The 21,480-nt window shown below is 40.3% G+C and overlaps 1 long non-coding RNA gene across 4 annotated transcripts in view; it reads left to right on the top strand.

The window, feature by feature from the left end:
- Window positions 1-11,483, top strand: part of LOC113240757 (uncharacterized) — a 377,699-nt gene extending 366,216 nt beyond the window's left edge. For 3 of the 4 annotated variants that reach the window (XR_007188406.2, XR_007188407.2, XR_007188405.2), the window contains 3 exons: window positions 6,818-6,922; window positions 8,791-8,890; window positions 9,700-11,483. This is a non-coding gene — a long non-coding RNA (uncharacterized LOC113240757). The remainder of the gene's footprint in view (window positions 1-6,817; window positions 6,923-8,790; window positions 8,891-9,699) is intronic. The other variant, XR_003311284.4, reaches the window with a different exon arrangement.
- The last annotated feature ends 9,997 nt before the right edge of the window (window positions 11,484-21,480 follow it).

Here is a 21,480-nt window from a genome sequence, read left to right as displayed (position 1 = left end):
TGTGGCAAGAGCCTAATGGAATATACTTACTGAAAATCATTTGGATCCCGAAACTACTGACCAACAAGAATTTTCCAGTGATGAGATTGCATTTTACCTCGTTACGTACCTGCTTTAAGATTAAATTTGAATCACTTTCACGTGTGAGCCTTTAGACCCTTCGGTCAAGTTTTCCATAAGTGTTTTTATGTGCCAAAGAGTGAAGGAAAGGTGTATAAAATGAATATTGGCCTATCTATTTGAAACTTATTACTGCTATTATGAATTTATTCCAGTCAAAATTGCCCATCTTTGCAAATTCAGCACCTGATGTCATGTATATTACCAAAGGGCCATTTTCTTTCCAGGGATAACTTTAAGATATATTTGAAATGAAATGAGGGCTGTGAATGGTCAGGTACAATATAATTCTTTTGGGTAGCATTCCCTTTGAAATACCAATATATAATATGATCGGGGCAATAATTTTTATAAAAGGAGATAGTTTCATTTTACGTGTCCAATCATTGCAGTGATTGCAATAGTCCTTAATAGCCTCAGAGTCCCTTTTTTTCCCAATAAAGTGAAGAAAATATATTTCTTCTCCATCATTTTGCTGAAATTCATAGTATTTGAAAATGTATATGCGCATGGAATTCTGGGAAACAAGAACCAGAAATTGATTTTTTTTTGTCCCCTTTCTTTTAAAAACGCCTGTATAAACAGTTTTTTTGTTGTTGTTAAAATGGAACGTTTAGGGGAAAATCAGAGATTTTTAAAAATTACTATGTTTGAGGCATAATATACATAAACTGTACAAATCTTTAAGTGTGAAATTCAGTGGTATTTTACATATGAATATATCTATGTTGCTATCACTCTGGTCAAAATATAAATCTTCCCAGGACCCCAGAAGACTCCACTGCTCTCCTTTTCAGTCAGTATCACCTTCTCACCCAGAGTCGCCGCCATGCACACATCCACTGGTACAGATTAGCAGAGCCTTTCGTAACCTGTAGATAAACGGTCATGCAGCCCACTTTTGTTTGTTTCATTTGCTCATGATTATGTCTCTGAGATTCGTTCATGTTGTTCCATGCAGTAGTAGTTCGTTGCATTTTTATTACCCGGTAATGTTTTTTGTAAAAACATACTGCAGTTGGTTTTATCCATTGCATTGTTGATGGTGACTTGGCTTGTTCCAATAACGGCGCGATGACCGCTCTCCTGCCTTTGTTGGGCATATGTGTGCAGTGGTCGTAGCTACGCACCCAGGAAGGTAACTGCTGCCTGTTGGGGGGGTCACTCCGTGTTTGGCTTTAGTTGACACTGCCAAACAGTTCCCCAAAGTGCTTGTGCCAGTTTACGCTGCCACCAGCCATGTGTGTGCTTTCCGTCCCTTCACAGCCGTGTGGATACTTGAAATGCTCAGTTTTCTTGCTGCAGTGTCATCCATTCTAGTGGCTGGGCAGTGGTATGCACTCTGGCTTTCATTGGCATTTTCCTGCTGAGTCATGATGTTGCGTAACTGTTCATGAGCTTATTGGCCATTCAGAAATCCTCATGTGGAAAGTGTCGGTTCACGTCTTTGGAAAATGTTTAATTCAATTGTCTTTTTTTGTGGTTTGTGGGAATAGTACCTTATGTACTGTGGATACTCGGTTTTAGTTTTTTTGTTTATATATTTTTTTTGAGACTATGATGTCCTACTTTTCTGTGTTACCCTTTACCTTTTCTGATGATGTCTGCTGATGAGCAAAAGTTCTTAATTTTAATGAAGACCAATTTACCATTTTTTTTTCTTTTATGCCTACTGATTTGTGTGTCCTATTTAAAAATCGTTGTATATCGCAAGTTCATAAACATATTGTCCTGGTTTGTGCCATACATTGCACTATTTACATTTTACAGATGGTCTTTGATCTATTTTATATCAATTTATTTGATGTAAAGGTACTGATTCCTTTTTTAAAGTATCAGTGTCCAGTGGAACCAAAATGACTTCCTTAGTTGGCAGTCCTTCCCCGCAGTGAATTGACGTGGTGCCTTCTCGTACATAAGCTGACTGTAAATGGGTCCTCCTACAGATTCCGCACTGTGATGCACACATCTCTCTGTCTCCTCTTGTGCTACTTCCTTTCATCTTGTTTTATGTGTTTATCAAAGGTGCTACTGTCTTGATTACTGTAGCTTCATTGTATGTCTTGGTATCTGGTAATTTAAGCCCTTGACATTTGATCTTCAGGAGAACCTTGGCTAAGCTAGGCCCTTGGCCTTCCACGTAAACGTTAGAACTCAGCTTCTCAATTGCCACAAAAAGCTTGATGAAATATGGATCGGGATTACACGGAACCTATAAATCAAACTGGGAAGGATGGGCACCTTAAAAATATCGGGTCCTCCAACCTAGAAACGTGATCTCTTTTTCTACTCAGGTCTTCTTTAAATTCTTTCGGTATTTTTATGTTGTTTCCTGTGTAAAAGATCTCATATAATTAGACTTATTTCTTGGTATTTGGTATCTTTGATGTTGCTGTAAATCATATCTGTTTATACATGTGTTTGTTTCCTGACATGTGTCGAGTTCATTGTTGTCTGTATCATTTTCAAATTCTTCTAAATCATGAAAGAGCTATTTGACCTTGACTCTGGTGGCTCCTCTCGTATCTCACACCAGTCCAACCGCACACCATTTTAGGAGTAGTTATATGAAGCACAGCTCTGATCGTAGCATTTTCTTACCAAATCTTCATAGCGTTCTGGTATTTTTAATTGTTGCTGCCCTTTTTATCCAGCTTTGTCTCTGCTGCTTCCTCTATATGTGCTTTAGACACGAAATCAGAATGTCCAGCACAACACGGCTTGGGTGTGCCCTTGGCTCATGCTGATTTTGCTTATGGAATTTCTCTCCGTATTTGCTTCTTTTGTACCCATTCCTGAAGAAATGTGTAGATCACAACTTGGTTTTAAATAAACTATGTTATGAACCCTCAACCAGATATACTCAAGGGCTTCTTCAAAATCACACAATACTTTTCCAAGTCAGGGGCGCCAGAATGGCTCAGTCGGTGAAGCGTGTGCCTTCGGCTCAGGTCATGATCCCAGGGTCCTGGGATTGAGTCCTGCATCGGGCTCCCTGCTCAGCGGGGAGTCTGCTTCTCCCTCTCCCTCTCTCTGTCTACTCCCCACCAAATAAATAAATAAAATCTTGAAAAAAAAATACTTTTCCAAGTGATATGCTTCACACTTTTCATTGCGTCACGTAAACTACTCATGGGACAACATACTTTCCCCTGAAGGTCTCCTGACATCGTGCAGCAGCCCACCCTCTTGTCCTTGGTAGTATGCAGCACGGTCTTGGGCTCACGGCTGCTACTTAATAAGTATGTGTTGACTTAAATTTAATTTTAATAAATGCAAATAGGAAACCATAATGCGCTGTGCTATCTTTTTTGTTGGAGTTTTGTCAGCCGTGGAATCCTAAAAAAAAAAAACCTTTTGAAGTGCTAAAATGAAAAATAGGCAAAACTCCATTCTGCTCTGCTTGAGTATCATTAAAGAACTCTGAACCTTCAGTGTTTTAAAAGCACATAATTTATGTGCATTATAAAAGTACCCTTTGTTTTCACAAGTCAACATTGTTAATGCAGTCTGTCAAAGTGCACTCCCACTAAATTGCTTTGATGAACACGCCAGCCCAGTCACTTTCTTTAAGGGGAAGAGAAGAAAAGAAAGAAAAAAAAACTTTTGCAGCAGCAAAAACAGAACGTAAATAGGACAGGTCTAGACTTTGCTGCATATTTTTACATCCCAGGTTGCAAATAATTTGGCCGAACATTCTCATGAGCCAGGATTCTACCTCAAAATTTGCAATTCAAAAGCTCTGTCTCTGTTTTCTAAGCAATATACGTAGTGCCGATTTGAGCTTCTGCCCCATGCACTCACTCATTAACAGGTCCTTAGCCTGCACGGACTTGAAGTCGTACAGCTAGGAAGGCCGTCCCCAGCTTGCCCAGCCTGAGCCCCGGCCCTGGGAGGTACTATTATGCAAACCTCTCTTTCCGGTACAACCCACCCCGTCATCTCGCCTGTAAGACCTCAAGCACCAGGTCTCGGTTACTTTTGAAATGACTCTTCTGTATTCAGCAGTTGGAATAACTAATAGAACCTAGTAAAACTTTCTGCATATATTTTCCTAGAATATTTAAAACAAAATTCTTAGCCTCCCTCCCCTACTAGAGGTGGAGGTGGTGGTTTCTGTAAAAATATAGGAAAAGTGAGGAGCAGAGACGTGCATGTGCTGTCTGTCTTAACTGGAGCTCGTGATGAATTGAGTTTTACCCCAAAGCATGTTGATTCAAACAAATACAGTAAGACACATTGTCTCATTATGTATCTTTATAAGCATATCTGTGCGTGGGTGCGAATATTCATTCTTATACACACACACTCTTAGAGAAAATCACTTATACCTGACTTTGGCACTCAGCAACTCTAGAATGCCCTTCACTTCATTCCCTTCAGTCCAGTCTCTCCACAAAACACGGTCAGGTTTGGAGGGAGCTTCTCTCTCTGGAATTTCCATATTTCAGATGATTCCTACCCGGTGTCTCCTTGGGCAGAAAGATGAAAAAGAGGTTTATGAAAGAGAGCTACCACATTCTTAATATAACACAGTGTCAAATAAAGAAAAATCATCAGTGAATATTTTATTGTGTGGACACATATCGTCACCATGATTACCACGATTTTGTTCTGCTTTATACCTGGATATCAATGTCAACCTGACATTTTCTTATACCGCTTTTCACCAGGGTGAAAAATGCCCTTCTAGTAAAGCAGCTGTCAGAATGCCCTTGCTCTGGGTCTGAAAGACATTGCTCAGGATTTCTTTCAAAAGCTTAGGAGGTTGCAGCGGCCTGATGCCCTTGATTTGCTATGTGTCAGAAGGATACATGGCAGGGAAAGGCTAATAAGCGAGGCACAGGCTGGTAGATGGAACCTGAGGCCACGGCCTGTTAGGGTGGTTCTGGAAACCCCACAGCTGGCAGCACACAGGCACATCCCTGTCCTGGTGATGCTTTGATGACCTCTGAATTGTCTTTAATGCCTCCTCAATATCTCCAGAAGAAAGTCACACCCTTGCATTTGAGATTCAAGACTTTGCAGAATGCTGGGGGAGGAGTGAAAAGTAGATAAAGATAGTCTGACTTCCCAGACTTACACAGTGTGGTCAAACTCTCACCCCTTAGGGCTTCTCCCCATGAAGGGAATATTCCATCTGCCTGGTCAAGTCTCTGGACATGACCGTCTCCTTCCACATACTCCACATGACCACCCCCTCTCCCATAGCACACCCAAACCCATGGATTCCTTACCACGCAGAATAACAGCCTCCTCTTTGAATCCCAGGTCACCCCCTGCCCATGATGGCGCCAGGCCCATCTCAGGCCAGACGAACACTTCCCAGCTGTGCCCTCATTGGACGATCCCACCCTTTCTATAAAGCAGTTTTGGGGACGTTTCCTAGCAAACCCCTTCTCTGGAGGCAGAGAGGCCCGGGAGATAGGATTCATTGTGACACGGTCCATTGTTGAGTCACACCTATGGAATGTGCAATTTTTTTTTTTCAGAAGGATGTTGCTTTTCTCAATATGATTATAAAATACATGGTCCTTAAAGATGTTCAGTTCCAAGTGTTTCATGGTCTTAGTCCAGCTGTGTGTGTCCCAGTGTGCACACTTATTTCCAAACATGAAGACTTGAGAAAGATGTGCAAGAGCGTAAAGGTCTGGGCTGCGCCATATGCAGTGGTGTAAGACTGCAGGACCTGCGCCTTTACGCTGTGGAAAGCCCACAGAGGCCACGCCAAAATCCCTAAGGGCAGGAGCCCTGCCTGTGTTGTTCAGCATTGTACTGATAGACTCCTGTGCCGGAAATGAGCTTTTCTCTCAAATATTTGATAGACACTCAATAAGTGAATGAATAAATGTGAATAAATAGTCAGTTCTGGCATTGTGATGAAATCAATCTGTTGGGACCAGAAGCAAAGGCTCCCCGCTGCATGGTGTAGTGGGAGGCATTTCTTCTAGGGAAGGACGGGTTTCCTCTTCCCAACTGAGCTTGAGAAATGCAAATCGAAGGGCAGAAATGAGAATCAAGAGAAGAAACATTTGACTCACTTGAGCAGGGGATTCCTTCCCCCTTTTGGCTTTATGGTAAATTCAGTTCTGGGGACAGAGGTGTATTCCATGGGTGTTCTTGGAGGTGACGTGAGGATTCTTGACAGTGAACTGGCTTCCTGTTGCTACTCTGATGAATGAAGATCAGCTAGGCAGCCAGTGTCTTCATATATCCAAACTAATTTAATCTACAGAAAACTGAGGCTTGGTCACTCCATATTCCTTGCCCCATGACCCTGAGCCCCATACAGACGGACTAAAATCTGTCTGTTCTTTGGGTCATCTCCAGCTTGTTATTTAAAACCTATTTGGTATTCTGAAGCCCATCATTCTTACTTAGATGCAGACCCCTAAAGGACAAGAGCCATGGCTTATTCTTTTTTTTTCTTAAAGATTTTATTTATTTGAGAGTGAGCGAGTGCACGAGCAGGGAGAGGACGGGCAGAGAGAGAAGCAGACTCCCCACTGAGCAGGGACCTCAATGGGGGACCCGATCCCAGGACCCTGAGATCATGACCAGAGCTGAAGGCAGACAGTTAACCGACTGAGCCACCCAGGAGCCCCCATGGTTTGTTCTTTATGGTTCACAATGCCTAGCACAGATAGACCTTGTTCTAGTACTTACTCATGTACTTGCATTTTGTTTCCTTTTTCAGTCTGTAGTTTGTTTGCATTGGACCCCTTACTCAATCAAAGTAAGCAAATAGGAGACTTTCTGCGTCTCTCTTCACTTGTCAACCAGCAGGTCAACGCATGGACAGGTAGGTCCCTGTTCCTCATTTGTGAACAGCTAACTGCACGTATTACTTGGGCACAATGTGACTTAGACTCGACTGTCATCTGAATGGTTGTTTGACATCTCAGTTCTCAGTAGCGTTTTGTGGTCATGCTAGCTCCGGATACGGTACACCTGTAGGGCTTTGTTGTAACTCCTTCCACAAGGAGGAAATGCCTTCCACGAGGTCATGAGGGAAGCCAGGAATGGTGTGGTTCTAGTCACTGAAGGAATCTGTAGACTGTCTTCCAGTTCCACAGGCCTGGCATGAGTTTGGGCAGCGCCTACCTTATTTGACATCACGGTCAAGTGGAGCTAATATTTATCTTCTTCAAGTTATGCCCTTTACATGCTTCACATGCTTTCATGTCATGAATGTTTGCAACATGCTTGAAGTTCCTGAGATACCTGTGCAAACTTCAAGTATAGCAAGGGAGAGTTGGAGTAGAGTCACCTCGAGGGCTTTGCAAGTGGGCAGCTTGGGAACTTTGCAAAGGCATAGCTAACAATAGCACATAGCGAAGGTGATCTGGAAGCTTCTCTGAGTTCCCTTTGACATCCATTTGCTGGGGATTGGGTTTACATATTGAGACTCAATGAAATTTCAGGGGTCTCAGATCCTGAAAATTAAAAAATTGAATGAGATTATCTTTTTTTTTTTAAGATTTTATTTATTTATTTCAGAGAGAGCATGAATGGGGCAGGGTGCAGGGAGAGGGAGAAGCAGGCTCCCTGGTTAAGCATGGAGCCCGATGCAGGGCTGGATCCCAGGACCCCGGGATCATGACCTGAGCCGAAGGCGGCGCTTAACCGACTGAGCCACCCAGGTGCCCGCTGAGATTATTTTCAGTAGTACTCCCAGTTTATAGATTCATGACTTATCTGTGAACAGTGAAAAACCCTAAACCTTATCTGCTTTGGAATATAAAGCATTCATTCTTATCACAGAGTAACAACTCCCTTTCTAAACCCTATGATTTTCGGAAATAAGCTGAATTTTTCTCTTCTCACAGAATATTTGACAACAACGTGTAAACTTAGCAAATCCAATATGGCCAATATTTGACTCTGCTGTAACACTAAAACCTAGGGATACGTTATTGTAATTATTCTGTTTAAAAATTTTATTTTTCCAGCATTTAGATGTAAGCAGTGCTATCATGTAAAGTAAACACAGGCTCACAAACATTATCTTATCTTGCATATTTTGGCACCTCGCAAGATGATTCATGTAAGATTAGCTAGGGGCTTGAGTCAATATTCATCATAAACAATATATGGTTTTGTAGATTTGTATCAAATGCCCCACATTGTTTTAGTTTCTGATGAATACTAAACACTTATGTTTTTGTCCCACGGGAACATCTCTGTGTTAGACTCTGGCAGGTGGATTGCTAGCAAGTGTGTGAGCACTCCAAGGGACTGTGGGCACCAAGATTTCACTTGAATATGGTTTTGTTTGTTACTATAAAATATTACAATCAGGGGGTGCCTGGCTGGCTCAGTTGGAAAAACATGCAACTCTTGATCTCGGGGTCGTGAATGCAAGCCTCACGTTGGATATAGACATCACTAAAAAAAAAAAAAAATGCATAAACTTAAAAAAAATAAAATATTACAGTCAAGAGCCAAGTATACAAAGAACAAGATTTGGGCACTATTTGTATTCTTGTATAAGTAACGTGAAACACCATACGTATAACTGGATAGTAGGCAAATATATATGATTTTATTTACATATGGATTATATAGTATATATATGCATTATATATTCTATAATATTATGTATCTATTATCAAGATATATATATGTTGATATATGATGTCATCTATTATTTTATTTCTGGGTGACCAGCAAAACAGATTCAACGGAAGAGCAATGATGATGAGAAGGCACAACGGTGATCGTAAGAAACCAGCTTCGTGTTGATCTCCTCCACCTTGCTGAGAGATCGGTAAGCCCGACGTTTGTAACTGACATGAGTGCACCACGAAGGTCACGTTCTCTGTAATTGTGAATTTCTTACCTCGGGCTTAATTCTCAAGTTCTCAGCCACATCCCTCACATTGAACACAAGGAAACGTTTTATAGACTGTGGGTGAGCCTGTCATACCCCCTCTTTGAGTATGAGTTAACGAGGAATAAAAAGAAGGAAGATGCATAGAAACCAGGTTCTCACGGTTGCAAACCAGTGTTGGGACTTGGTAGAAACCCAGCAAAAGAAGCTTCCTACCAGTAGTCGTGGAAATTCTGACCTTTAAACATGAATATCCAAAAAAGTAAAGTTTCAAAGGCTTGAATCAGTTCAGGCCCTGGAATGCCTGAAATGGCCGTTACCACAGAAAGCTGACTATTCCAGTTCTTTTAAACACCGGGACTTAATTACCACCTGACATTTTAAATAATTGTTCAGGAAGGTAGTTGTAAAAAATTGTGATTTGTATTTGTTTTATTGGGGTTTTTTTGTATAGTCATCTTGCCTTAAAATTAGAAAATGCTGTCAGTGAGAAAAACTCTTGCAGATACAATAGTTTGATTAATGACCAAGATAGGAATGAGTCATCTTCTCTCAGTGTATTCAATTTCTCCCTCAGCCCCACAATATTGTGCATTTCAGGAGGTTATCGGTCGTAGTCTGCATCTGTCTCTGCATGGGCCATTCTCAATGATAATAGTGTGTTATTGCCTTAGTCTGTTCGGGCAGCGACCACAGAACACCGCAGACTGGGGGGCTTATAAACAACAGACATTGCTTTCCCACAGTGCTGAAGACTGGACATCCCAGGTCATGGCACCGGCACATTATCTGGTGAAGGCCAGCTCTCTGGGTCAAGGACAGCCGTCTTCTTGCTGTGTTCTCACCTGGAGGAAGGTACGAGGGAGCTCTCTGGGTCTCCTTGGCAAGGGCGCTAATCCCATTGACTAGGGGTGACCCCTGACGTCATCACCCCCAGAGGACCTCATCTCTAACACTAGGGCTTACGGTTTCAACACACGAATGGGGAGGGTGCTGGTGGCAATAACAGTTATATATGGAGTTTTGAAAAACTGTTCCTATATGTTATCCCCTTACCGTTCTGACAGGCATAGACACACCGTGAGACAGACAGCATGGCGAATCAATATAAACAGAGTTGGGGGACTAAGACTCGATCTGTGTTTCATGAATCATCCCCCCAGGTACAGACCAGGAGAGTTTCAAGGCCAGGACAAAATAGAGACATGTCTCAGACAAATGATCTGAGAAAAAAGAGATTTTCTCCCTCCCTTTGGTGTTTCAAATTATAAGTAACATAGGAACACGTTCATCAAAAGAAATTTGTGTGAACACCCGTTCATGAGAAGCAAATTGTTGAGGATTATTGGCTCCTTAAAATAACAGATATGTAGGTAGTCATACAGAAGGCGATGTAAAAACTGTGTGTGATTTGTCTGGGGAAATGTCGCTTATGTTTTTTCTTCAGCGTGAAAATGGAATGCTGTTTCAAACTGTGAGTATTCATTAATTCACTTTTCACTTATCCATTTTACCATGAGTGTTTGTTAAACAGTTACTGTGTACCAAGGATTAAGCACTGGGGAGAAGAGAGTGAGCAAAATCAAAAACCCAAACAGATATCGTATCTTCTGCATCATGGAATATGTAGCCTCCTGGAAAAGACAAGGGTTAAGCAAATGATTTTTAAAATTTTTTAAATTATGTATCCGTTACCTGACAAGATGGAGTAAATTGTGGGGCATGCTTTTGGGAATCAATGAATCACTTTCTACGGGAGTAACATTGAACGGAGATCAGAGGGAGTCAAGTGAAGATTTCTATGTCAAGACAAAGTCACCTAAGGCGGTTCCTCAAACACTCCTGAAGGAACTGTAGCTCTGTGTTGCTCTGCTTACTTACGCCAGGGACTAAGATCTCAGTGCCCACCACATCACGTTTTCTTTGCCGATTGACTTAAGAAAAAACTTTAAGGTGGTTTATTTAATTGTAGTATCTTTGACTTACATTCAGTTTTCTTCTATGTGGATGTCACTTATATACATGCGTTTATCATTTGATTGAAGTAAATTCTTATTTAATCAAAGTCAGTTAACCAAAAAATAGCTCTCATTTTATGTTATTTAAATCTATCCTGTTAAAATAGCATCAGAAAATGTGTACCATGCAAGAATATCACAACTCAGTATGACTCTCACCTCTCAAAACCCACTTTAGAAAAAATGCTGAAAATGTGTCATAGCTGTTTTTCTTCCCCTGACAAGAACAAAGACAGATATATCTAGAGATTTATTAGTACAACATGCTTTTGTGGCAAAATTAGCAGGAATCTAACCTTTGAGATTTACAGAAAACAAAACAGGGGAAAAAATCTTTTCAGTTAACCTTATTCACGAGATAAGAGCATTTGAGAAAACAAAGTGCACCCCTAGAGATTTGGGCACTGGTTCAAATGTTAGTGCCTAGGGTACTTTAGGGAAAGGAGTTTCAGGTCTGCATCAGAAATAAAAACAAACCTGAATTACAAAAACCAAAATTCCAAAAAACAAAATTTAAAATTCTGTTTTTGATCCATATAGCCATATAAATGGTAAGCTTGGTGGAATTTGAAAAGTAAAAAAGAACTGATATGTTAATCTCTTACATGCTTTTCAGCCACAAGGAATTGTCTAAGACTAGAGAATGAAGAGTAAGCAGGGTCCTAATTTTTTTGGTTCTGGACTGACATTTTCAGTGTACGTAATGATTTTTTGCTCCACTAGAATTTTGCTGCCAACTAATGCTAAAATGATCATGCATATGGGGTGGGCAAAACCAGGAAGGCAAGCATCTCTTTGTTGTTTATTCTTAGAAAGATTGTGTCTTTGTCCAAATGTGCTATAATAATGTCAAAAACTCAGTCGCCTTCGGTGACTGTGTGAGTGCCAGAATTGTTCTAGTGCACATAGCATTTATTTTGAGTCCTAGAGCAATTGTCTATGTAGAGTACTCTTGCAGGAAGCCCGTTTATTTCCCTTGAAACAAAAATAAAGGCAAGTCCCATGAGATACCAAACCAGAGGCACAGTTGACTTACGTGTCCTCTGTCCTGAGCGCTTCACGTCCTGTCCAGCTCAGTCACCGGGAGAATTCAGCCCCGCCTAATGCCTGAGCCAGTCCTGGTTATGGCTGCTGTCATTTTGGAAGCCCATTTTGGAACTGCCCACACTTGGGATTTGGAATGGGTCCTGCTGAAGGTACCCTAAAGGTCTGTAGTAATTCATCCAGCTGACTCCTCTCCCAGGACGCAGATGCCCACCAGCCTCCCTGTTCCAAATGGGCCTTCTGCTCTGAACCCGTCAGTAATGGGATGGAGCACAGCCCTGCCTCTTTCCGGTCACTGGACCATCCAGGTCACCTGGCCTTCCCCCATCAGTTCCCTCATTCTGAACAGCTCTCTTAGGAACATATCATTAATACCCTGTGAGCCCTAGAGTTTTCAGGCCAGGAAGCCACAGATGCTTCCTGACGTGGGTTTATAGGGGATGGGAGAATGAGCACATTCAGTGACCAGCTCTCTTTAAGTCATGTTGTTTTTGTCCGCACATCTTCCTGAACATTGGGTCTGGAAAGGGGCATGTGGCCACAGTCAGTTTCTGGAGCCGTGGGGTCTCTGGGAACACTTTCCAGCACAGCCCTCACAGGCAGGGAGAAGCAGAGCTGGCAGACCTGTGCACGGTGTTGGCCACGTCGCCCTGATTGTCTGCCAGACCCAGGGATGGAGTATGTTGAAAACTTCATTGACTCGGTGTTGACACAGATTAAGGTCTAATTTTTCTTCATTTTATGTTATCAAACCTCAAGTTGTGTAAGTACAGTCCTTCTATAACTTCACACGGGTGAGTTATAACACAAAAATGTGTTGAAAATGCTCCAAGAGACCTCCTACATAGATGATTATGTTTATGGCAGCTTTCTGTGCAACTCCCTTTAAATCACACTTCTTAACTGATCCTGGGGGCTCACGTCTCCCTAACAGGGCTCCACATCGAGCAGAGATTAATTACTTCCAGGAGGCCAATCTACCCCATCGTTCTTGATGGGAAAAGGAGCATTTGAAATACTGACTGTACAATTTACCATTGGGGGTGAAATATGCATTTTGGTACCAGCTGTTCTATATTAGACATTTTCACAGTACAGACAGCTCCGGAATGGCACATAGCTGGGAATTGTATGTGGTGTTTTATCACTCATTTTCCAGGAGAGGAAAATATCATTGTCTTTTACTGCAAGAGCACCTGAGGAGTGAGTCAGCTTGGGGTAAGGAAGAACCCACCGAGCCAAGATTCTAGAATCTGAAAAGCGTGATTTCTAGAGTGTTGGTGCTTACTTGTACAATAATGTCTCATCCCATTCATAGTACCCACTCAAAGGGCAAGAAGAAGGACAGAAATCAAGCAGAGGAAATCCATGTTTATCACTTTTGTCTATTCAGGTTTCAAAGTTTTTTAAAGAAAGAACTCTGTAATTAACACAGGATAGTCTGTGAATGAGCCAGGGTAAGGCATGAGGCTGTTTTCATGGGAGCAAGGAGGGATGGGTGTTGTCTGCATCCTGCCCTCTGAAAGCTCACAGGGTATTGCAGAAGATACACACGGTGTGTCCTCATTGCTGTGGAGTCTGTGTGTGCACCTTTGCTTCTTTGCCAACGTTTATTTGTAACCCCCAATGCAATACCTGCACTGCTTTCATAGTCACCCATGCATATGCTGAGTCGTAAAACTTTCTCATCCGTAGACACCCCTATTCCCAGCTGGTTGGAACAAGTCCATGCTTTGCCTTCCTCTTTCATCTCTTGTACTGCAAACAGTTGTCCTGTGTGGGGTCTGATGTTGTTCTCAGGTTTGTGCTTTTGGCTGGTGATTGCAGAGCTCACAGTGACCCCCGAGCGTAGTGCTGACGTGCTGTCCAGTGCTCCTGAGTGTAAGGCGGCCATGATGGGCCTTCACAAGAGAACAGGTGTGAGATACAAACCCAGCAGTGGAAGACTGTCTGCTTTCTCTGGGGAGCACGGCCTGCCTCTGGCTTGGCACTTCTGCCTGCTGAGAGGTGACATGAACAGTAACCACTGTCTAGTTACTTTAGGTCCACTGAAGGTAACGATAGAAAGGAGATTGGAAATACTCTCTTGAATACTGTGATGGCAAAGATTTTACACAAACATAGCCTCATTTTGGAGAAAGGGCTTAAAATTCCCTCTTTTGGAAGTATTTTTAGTGTCAAATCTGACAGAAATCATATTAATTTTATCTTTTTAATAGTAATGCAAGGGGCCAAACCAAATATTGGCTCCTAGAAACATGTTTCCTTCTTCCAATGTCCCCTTCATGTAATAAATTATCTGACCAACAGCCAGAATGATCTTTTTAAAATATAAATGGGGAGGAGGGAGGGATGACTAGATGGAGCATGGAGCACTATTTGGGCAGTGAAACAACTCTGTGTGATACTAGAATGATGACTGCACGCCATTATACATTCGTTTAAACCCATAGAAGGTGCAACCCTAAGAGGGAACACTCGTGCAAACTGTGGACTCTTGGTGGTTATGTGTCAGTGCACATTCATCAGTTGTGACAAATGTCCCACTCTGCTGGGGACGTTGACAGTGGAGAATGGGCTTGTAGGGGGAATCTCTGAACCTGCCTCCCTCAATTTTTCTGTGAACTAAAACTGCTCTAAAAGTAAAGTCTATCAAATCTATGTGCAGATATATAGTAAAAATCTATATATATTTAGTTAAAATATATGTTCAATACTTAATATTTATGTATATTTAGTATTTATATATTTATATTATATATAAATGTATTTATATATTAATATACATACACATATAAATATATGTATGTATATAAATATATTGTATTTATATATAACATTTATATACATATATATGTTTATATATGTATTTATATATAATATATTGTATTTATATATATAAATATATATAAATATTATAGATATAGATATAGTCAAGCCACTCCCTTCTTTATCAAACTTCCGTTGTCCTTGAAGGAAAGTCGTGACTCCTCAGTGTCATCTGGCCAACAGCTAATCAGACCCCATCTTTATCACTGTTCTCTATCAGCAGAGGCAGATACAGGTTTTTTCATATATGAAGCTTAAAGAACCATTTGTAATAAGAGCATAAAGTAACAAAATCTGAATTTAGGTGCAATGCGTTGCAAAGATTCATTCGTTTGATAATAAATCCAGCACTAGTTAACAACCCACCACCAAACCCACGTTCCTTTTACTCGTTGAAGAGGCCAAACCCATTCACAAGCCAGAGTGCTTATGGTAGCTCAAAGTAGGATCCTTCTCATCATTCACTCACTGAAATCATCAGCTCTTCAGAGAGGTGGGGCCGCAGGTACCATGTCTGCAGGAGTTACACACCACCCCACTCCCAAGTTAACATGGGTGCCATTGTATTACTTTGTTTAGTGCTTGCACACTGGAATTACATTACATTGCATTATACTGACTGTATGGGGCAGACAGTCAAATATAGGTTGAATGAATGAATGTGTGCATGAGTCTACTTTTTTTAAAAGAGCATATCATGATAGTGTTCCATTCCAGAAATCTGAGAATCCGTCCCGGTTAACATTAGTAAATATGATGAGATTGGTCATAATGACAAAGTCAAAGCAATCAGATTCTCTTGCTGCTGCACAGAAATAGACATCTGAAAAGCGTTAGCATTCAAAAGAATTCCTTAGTTAAGTCAGAAGAACTTACTACTTTCTTAATCTGGGAGATGACACAAGGAAAATTACACCCTCATGCTAGACAGTGAGACAACAGTAGTCTTTCTAAGCATTATGGAAATAAAGGGAAGTATTCTCTTATCACCAAAATGTTTACACAATCCAGTGAAAGGGCTAGTAACTAAAAAACCTTTTCAAAGAGTTTAACAAGGAATTAGGGGGAAAAAAATCTCAAGAAATCACTTATGAAAGATACTTAATATGAAAATGTTTTCTATCCCCAAGTGACACTCAAAAAATAGCATGTATGAAATATTGCATTCACAGTAGCAAACAAAAATAATTTATACTCCCAGGAGTAAACTAACCAAGTGTTTTGAATGAAAAACATGAAAAAAGACATAAAGCTAAAGAAAATTGTAGTGCCTCAGAAGCAAGGCATAAATTGTCATTGAGACAGCTCAGTATTGTAGAAATGTTGGTTTTCCCTAAATTAATTTATAAAAATTCAAATAACCCCAGCCAAATTCCTTTTGTTGATTTTTAAAATTCATCTGGACTGAAAGAACAGCCTGGAACACCCTGAAAATAGAAATTATGGGACATTGGAACAGATAGGACCATAAAATTGAAGCAATAATAAACATATGCTAGAATAGACAGATCACAAAAACAAGAGTATAGTAACAGATAAATAGGAGTATCTCATAAAGCTAGCACTCCAAATCTGTCATGAAAAGATGGATTATTCTCATGAAAATTGGTTTCCTATCTCACTCCACACAACAAAGCAAATTGTAGATAGATTTTATTTTAATTACATGTAGTAAACAGAACTGCAACAGTACAAAAAGAAAATATGGCTTACTCTTTGGTACTGTTCTGCTGAGGAAGGCATTTCCAGGCATGGCAATTAGAAATATAAGTGTGAAGAAAAACCTGGATATTTTATTCTGTATGCAAAACAAATGATGTAAAAATTCAAATTAGACAATTATCTGGAAACAAATGGTCCTATGTCAAAAAGCAAAAAGTTGAAATCTGTTATTTACCCCTTAAAATACCCTTCACAGTCAGCAAAACAAAAATGAGCAAACTGTGAACAGGCAATTTCCAGAAAAAGAAAAGGAAATTAACTAATAAACATTTTAAAAACTGAACTCACTACTATCCCTGCTACCAAAAAATAATTTTGCAAGATTTTACTTTTCTCCTATTATTTTGGCAAAAAATTAACAAAGTAGTAGTAACATGATTTTTCTTAAAAAAAAACAGGAAAATGGAAACCTTTATATAGTCTTGGTGGGTTAAATTTATGAATATAGTCAAATTTCTATTATATATATTCAATGTATGTGAAGTGTGTATAATTCTTGATAGTGTAATTTGTTTCAAATGAGCTAGTTATAAAAATATTTGTAAAAATGCCCAAAGATACAGCTATCTAGAAGGTAAGAATAGGTAAAATATGTAAGACACACAAATCCAGTTGTCTATTTTTATAGAGCAAAGAAGTGAAGACATAATTGTTCACAATAGAATATTATTCAATAACTTATTTTATATTCATGCAATAGAATAGGACCCTGAATTTTGAGGTGATTCTGTCAAATGAAAGAGGCTATGGAAAGGTGTGAATAATGTATTGTGAGGAGAATGTATAATGACATTCAGTGTTGCAGATATATATATATTTACAACATATTCTATGTCTATATCTGGGAAGGAGAATTATGGGGGAGTGTGAGTGGGTATTTAGAATTTTTTAAAAACTTGGCTTTACATACAAATCTATTACTTTGAGAACAAGAAAAAGAAGTAGTAATAGGCACAGTTCAAGTGAAAGTATCTGAATAAGAAAATCATCTATTCTGCAGTCATTGGGGAGGCAAGATTTGTGTGAGCAAAAGAATACTTAGAAATACCTTGGGGCGCCTGGGTGGCTCAGTCGTTAAGTGTCTGCCTTCGGCCCAGGGTGTGATCCCAGGGTCCTGGGATCGAGCCCCACATCGGGCTCCCTGCTCCACTGGGAGTCTGCTTCTTCATCTCCCACTCCCCCTGCTTGTGTTCCCTCTCTCACTGGCTGTCTCTCTCACTCTCAAAATAAATAAATAAAATCTTAAAAAAAAATACTTAGAAAAGAATTTTTAACTTGAGTCCAGCAGAGTAAAAAAACACATGCTCTTTAGTTGAACTGTAAGAGATGGCTCCCTTATGGGGAGAAAATCACCCTCAGTTTGCTAACATCTTGCAGCTGTGTTTCTCCCAATATGTTGAGAAATACAGGATCCCCTGAAAGCCAGTCCTTTTTCCCTTTCTAGTCAAGAAGAGGAATGATTTTCACCCTCTGCCTTCATTAATTGTCTTATGGGATAAGAAGATTGACATCTATTTTCCCCAAATAAATTCTGTTTTATATTAACATTCTTGCCGTAAAAACGACAACAGAAGGATGTCTGGCTGGCTCAGTGTGTGTAGCAGGCAACTCCTGATCTCCGGGTTGTGAGTTCCAGCCCCATGTTGGATATATACATAAGAACATGGTCTGGGGGAAGTTTTTAAGAATTGTCGTGGTCAGGGGTACCTGGGTGGCTCAGTCATTAAGTGTCTGCCTTTGGCTCAGGTCATTATCCCAGGGTCCGGGGATCGAGTCCCACATTGGATTCCCCGCTCGACAGGCAGCCTGCTTCTCCCTCTGCTGCTCCCCCTACTTGTGCTCGCTCTCTGTCAAATAAATAACTAAAATCTTTAAAGAAAAAAAAAAGAATTGTAATCTTTCTATCATGTTGAAAAACATATCTTGGCAATCTGGCATCTGACTTGAAGGTTGGACCATGGTGGGACTGAGTATGGTCTTCTTGGGACCAGGAGCAGGTTGACTTTGAGAATGGTTCCAATCTGGAAAAAATACAGCAGGTCTTTCCAAAAGCTGGGGTGTGGGTGGTGGGGACAGATGAGTTGAGTACATGTTTCATTCAGTACCTAAGTTTTCTGAGTACGGAATGTTCTGTTTTTTCTGGATTCCTATGAAATTTCTTAATACCACCTTTCCCCTTTTGTGAGCTAGACTGATGGAGTTTCCATTCCTCTGAGTGAAGAATTTTCTCTGTCCATTTTCACACGTTTACAGCAAGGCAGAAATAGCTCCTTTCTAGGTCAGATGGAAAAGGACAACACATCAGTAAATGAAATGACCTGGGTAACAAAAATCAAATGATTCACTTGGTGCTGGTCATTACCATCATAGCAAGTGTCCTAGGCACCCTGAGAAGGAGCAAATTCTTTCAAGTTACAATGCTACATTTGACAATGGCTGAAACACAGTAGCACAGGGATGTAGGTTTTGTGATTTGTAATGGTAGAGACTATTTTTCAAGGAACGACTGATTCCACTCAAATGTGTTTATTCAGGGAAATTTTGTAGTACATTGAGAACAAGCCAGACGATTACAAGTCAGTGCCCATAACTCCAGGCTGACTTTTTTCATTATTTTCCTGCGTGCTGGTGGGTATAGCAAAGCATGGAGATAATGTGGTGTATTAAGTCACAGCTCTGAATTTGTTTGCTTGGAGTTTTCTGTTGTTCACTTAAAATAAACTGGAAAAATGGAAAAGCTTTCAGATTTTTTCCTCTATTTAACTCAATTCAATTTGGATCAATCAAACCAGGCCCTGAAACTATGTTGGATGCTTTTGTAAGTCTCAGACTTCTCTGGATGGTCCCATGACTCTGTATTGTGTTTCAGTAGATGTCTGGGAATAGGAAGCTAATGCTGTGCAGGGAAAATAATGGGCAGAGTTACAAGCAGTGGCTTTTGTAATCACAGCAAAAATGTATTTTCTTTCTTTTCCAAGAAAAATACATTGCAATTTGCTGCCCTAAAGCAGATGAAGCTAAGGGAGGGACCACAGTTTCTGATGACATTTTAAAAATGCCTCGACATACAGAGTATTTCTTGTTGGTTAATATTAGAGGCTGGTAGTCAGATTGTTCTAGGCGTCAGGCCGAGGAGCTGTTGAAGCATTTGGCAGACTGTGTCATGCACAGGTTAGGTTTTACTGATGAAAGCATGCGTTTAAGACTCTAGTATTAATTTCATTGCTTACATATCTTTTGGTCAGATTTAGTATTTTAAAAGATGTATTAATTTCAGAAAGTGAGACCGTGCGTGTGCCTGCCCACAAGTTGGGAGAGGGGCAGAGGACGAGGGCAAGGGAGAGAATCTCAAGCAGACTCCCCGCTGAGCACGGAGCCTGTCGTGGGGCTGGCTGTCACAATCCATGAGATCATGACCTGAGCTGAAATCACGGGTGGGACGCTCAACCGACTGAGCCACCCAGGCGCCCCAAGGTCAGATTTATTTTCAAAAATGTATCCTCGACTCTACCTATTTTTCTTAAGTTCCAGCAGTATTGGTTTAGAAAGTGGAAAAAGGTGAGTAACTACTAGTTTTGTCTTTCTAGAAATAGTTTGGCTACTTCTTTTTCATTAGTTAACAATTTGGTATTACTGAATTTGTTGAGCGTTATGAAGTGATTATCTGTTGGCTAGACAAGAGGGCAGGCAAAGCTTCTCACTAAAATTGTATGTCTCTGAGACTTTGTGAACCAAATTTTGATAAGAGTCTTTGGGATTTTCTCTGATCATCCTATAAATTCAAATTACCATATTTCAGGTAGATGATAAGTATATAAAACTCCATTCCTTCCCCATCCCTTACAATGACGTGACCATAAGGGATATGTAAGGTAGAGGATAATTATCAGTATCAAATGTGGAATTTCTTTCTGGCACATACCTTTATACACAACATTTCACACATCTGTAGGAAAAAGGTAAACCCACTAGAAAAGGAAGCCAGGGATACAACAGGCAATTTTTCAGAATTACAAATTGCATATACAGTACTTACTGAAGGGGAGCCTGGCTGGCTCAGTTGGTGGAGTGTGCGACTCTTGATCTCAAGGTTGTGGGTTCAAGCCCCACCCTGGGTGTAGAGATTATTTAAAAATAAAGTCTTTTTTCTTTTTTCTAAAGAATACTTATTGAAGAAATGGTAAAACAACAACAAAATGAGTGGAATTAAAAATACATTAACATAGGGTCTCCTGTGTGGTTCAGTCAGTTAAGTGTCTGCCTTCAGCTCAGGTCATGATCCCGGGGTCCTGCAGTTGAGCCCCGAGCCCCTAGTTGGGCTCCCTGCTCAGCAGGGAGTCTGCTTCTCCCTCTGCCACTCCCACTGCTTGTGCATGTGTTTGCTCATTCTCTCTCAAATAAATAAAATCTTAAAAAAAAAAAAAGCGTTAACATAGGAGACACCGTATAATCCAGCTTGAAGAATATCAGCATACAAAGATAAGTAACAATATTGGAAATGGTGAGAAAACTGTTATCTTATGCACCATTACTGGGAGTGCAAAGTGACACACGTTCACGGAGGGCAGGTAAGGAGAATACCCATTATAATGTGCATACCTGGGATTGAACAATTCCATTGCTGTTTGTCAGAAGTTTTACCACAGTCACCCAAGATAAATATACAGGAATTGTTTTATCATTGTTTTGTAAAAGTATAATAATAAACTTCCTAAAACAGCGACATGATAGCCCTGGTTAAAGAAATCTATGTTAGCATGAAGAGATAGTAAGAACTGGTAAGAAGGTGATATGTCTTCATGGCTTACAGAAAGTAGTTTAAAAGCAAGGAGTAGAGAAAATATGTATATCTAATGCAATCATGGATTTTAATCTATGTGTATAAACATGCCCAAAATTATGTGTACCAGGCTA

This window comes from Ursus arctos, chromosome Y (assembly GCF_023065955.2).
Source record: "Ursus arctos isolate Adak ecotype North America chromosome Y, UrsArc2.0, whole genome shotgun sequence".
NCBI lineage: Eukaryota > Metazoa > Chordata > Mammalia > Carnivora > Ursidae > Ursus > Ursus arctos.
This window is presented reverse-complemented; position numbering and strand designations above follow the sequence as displayed.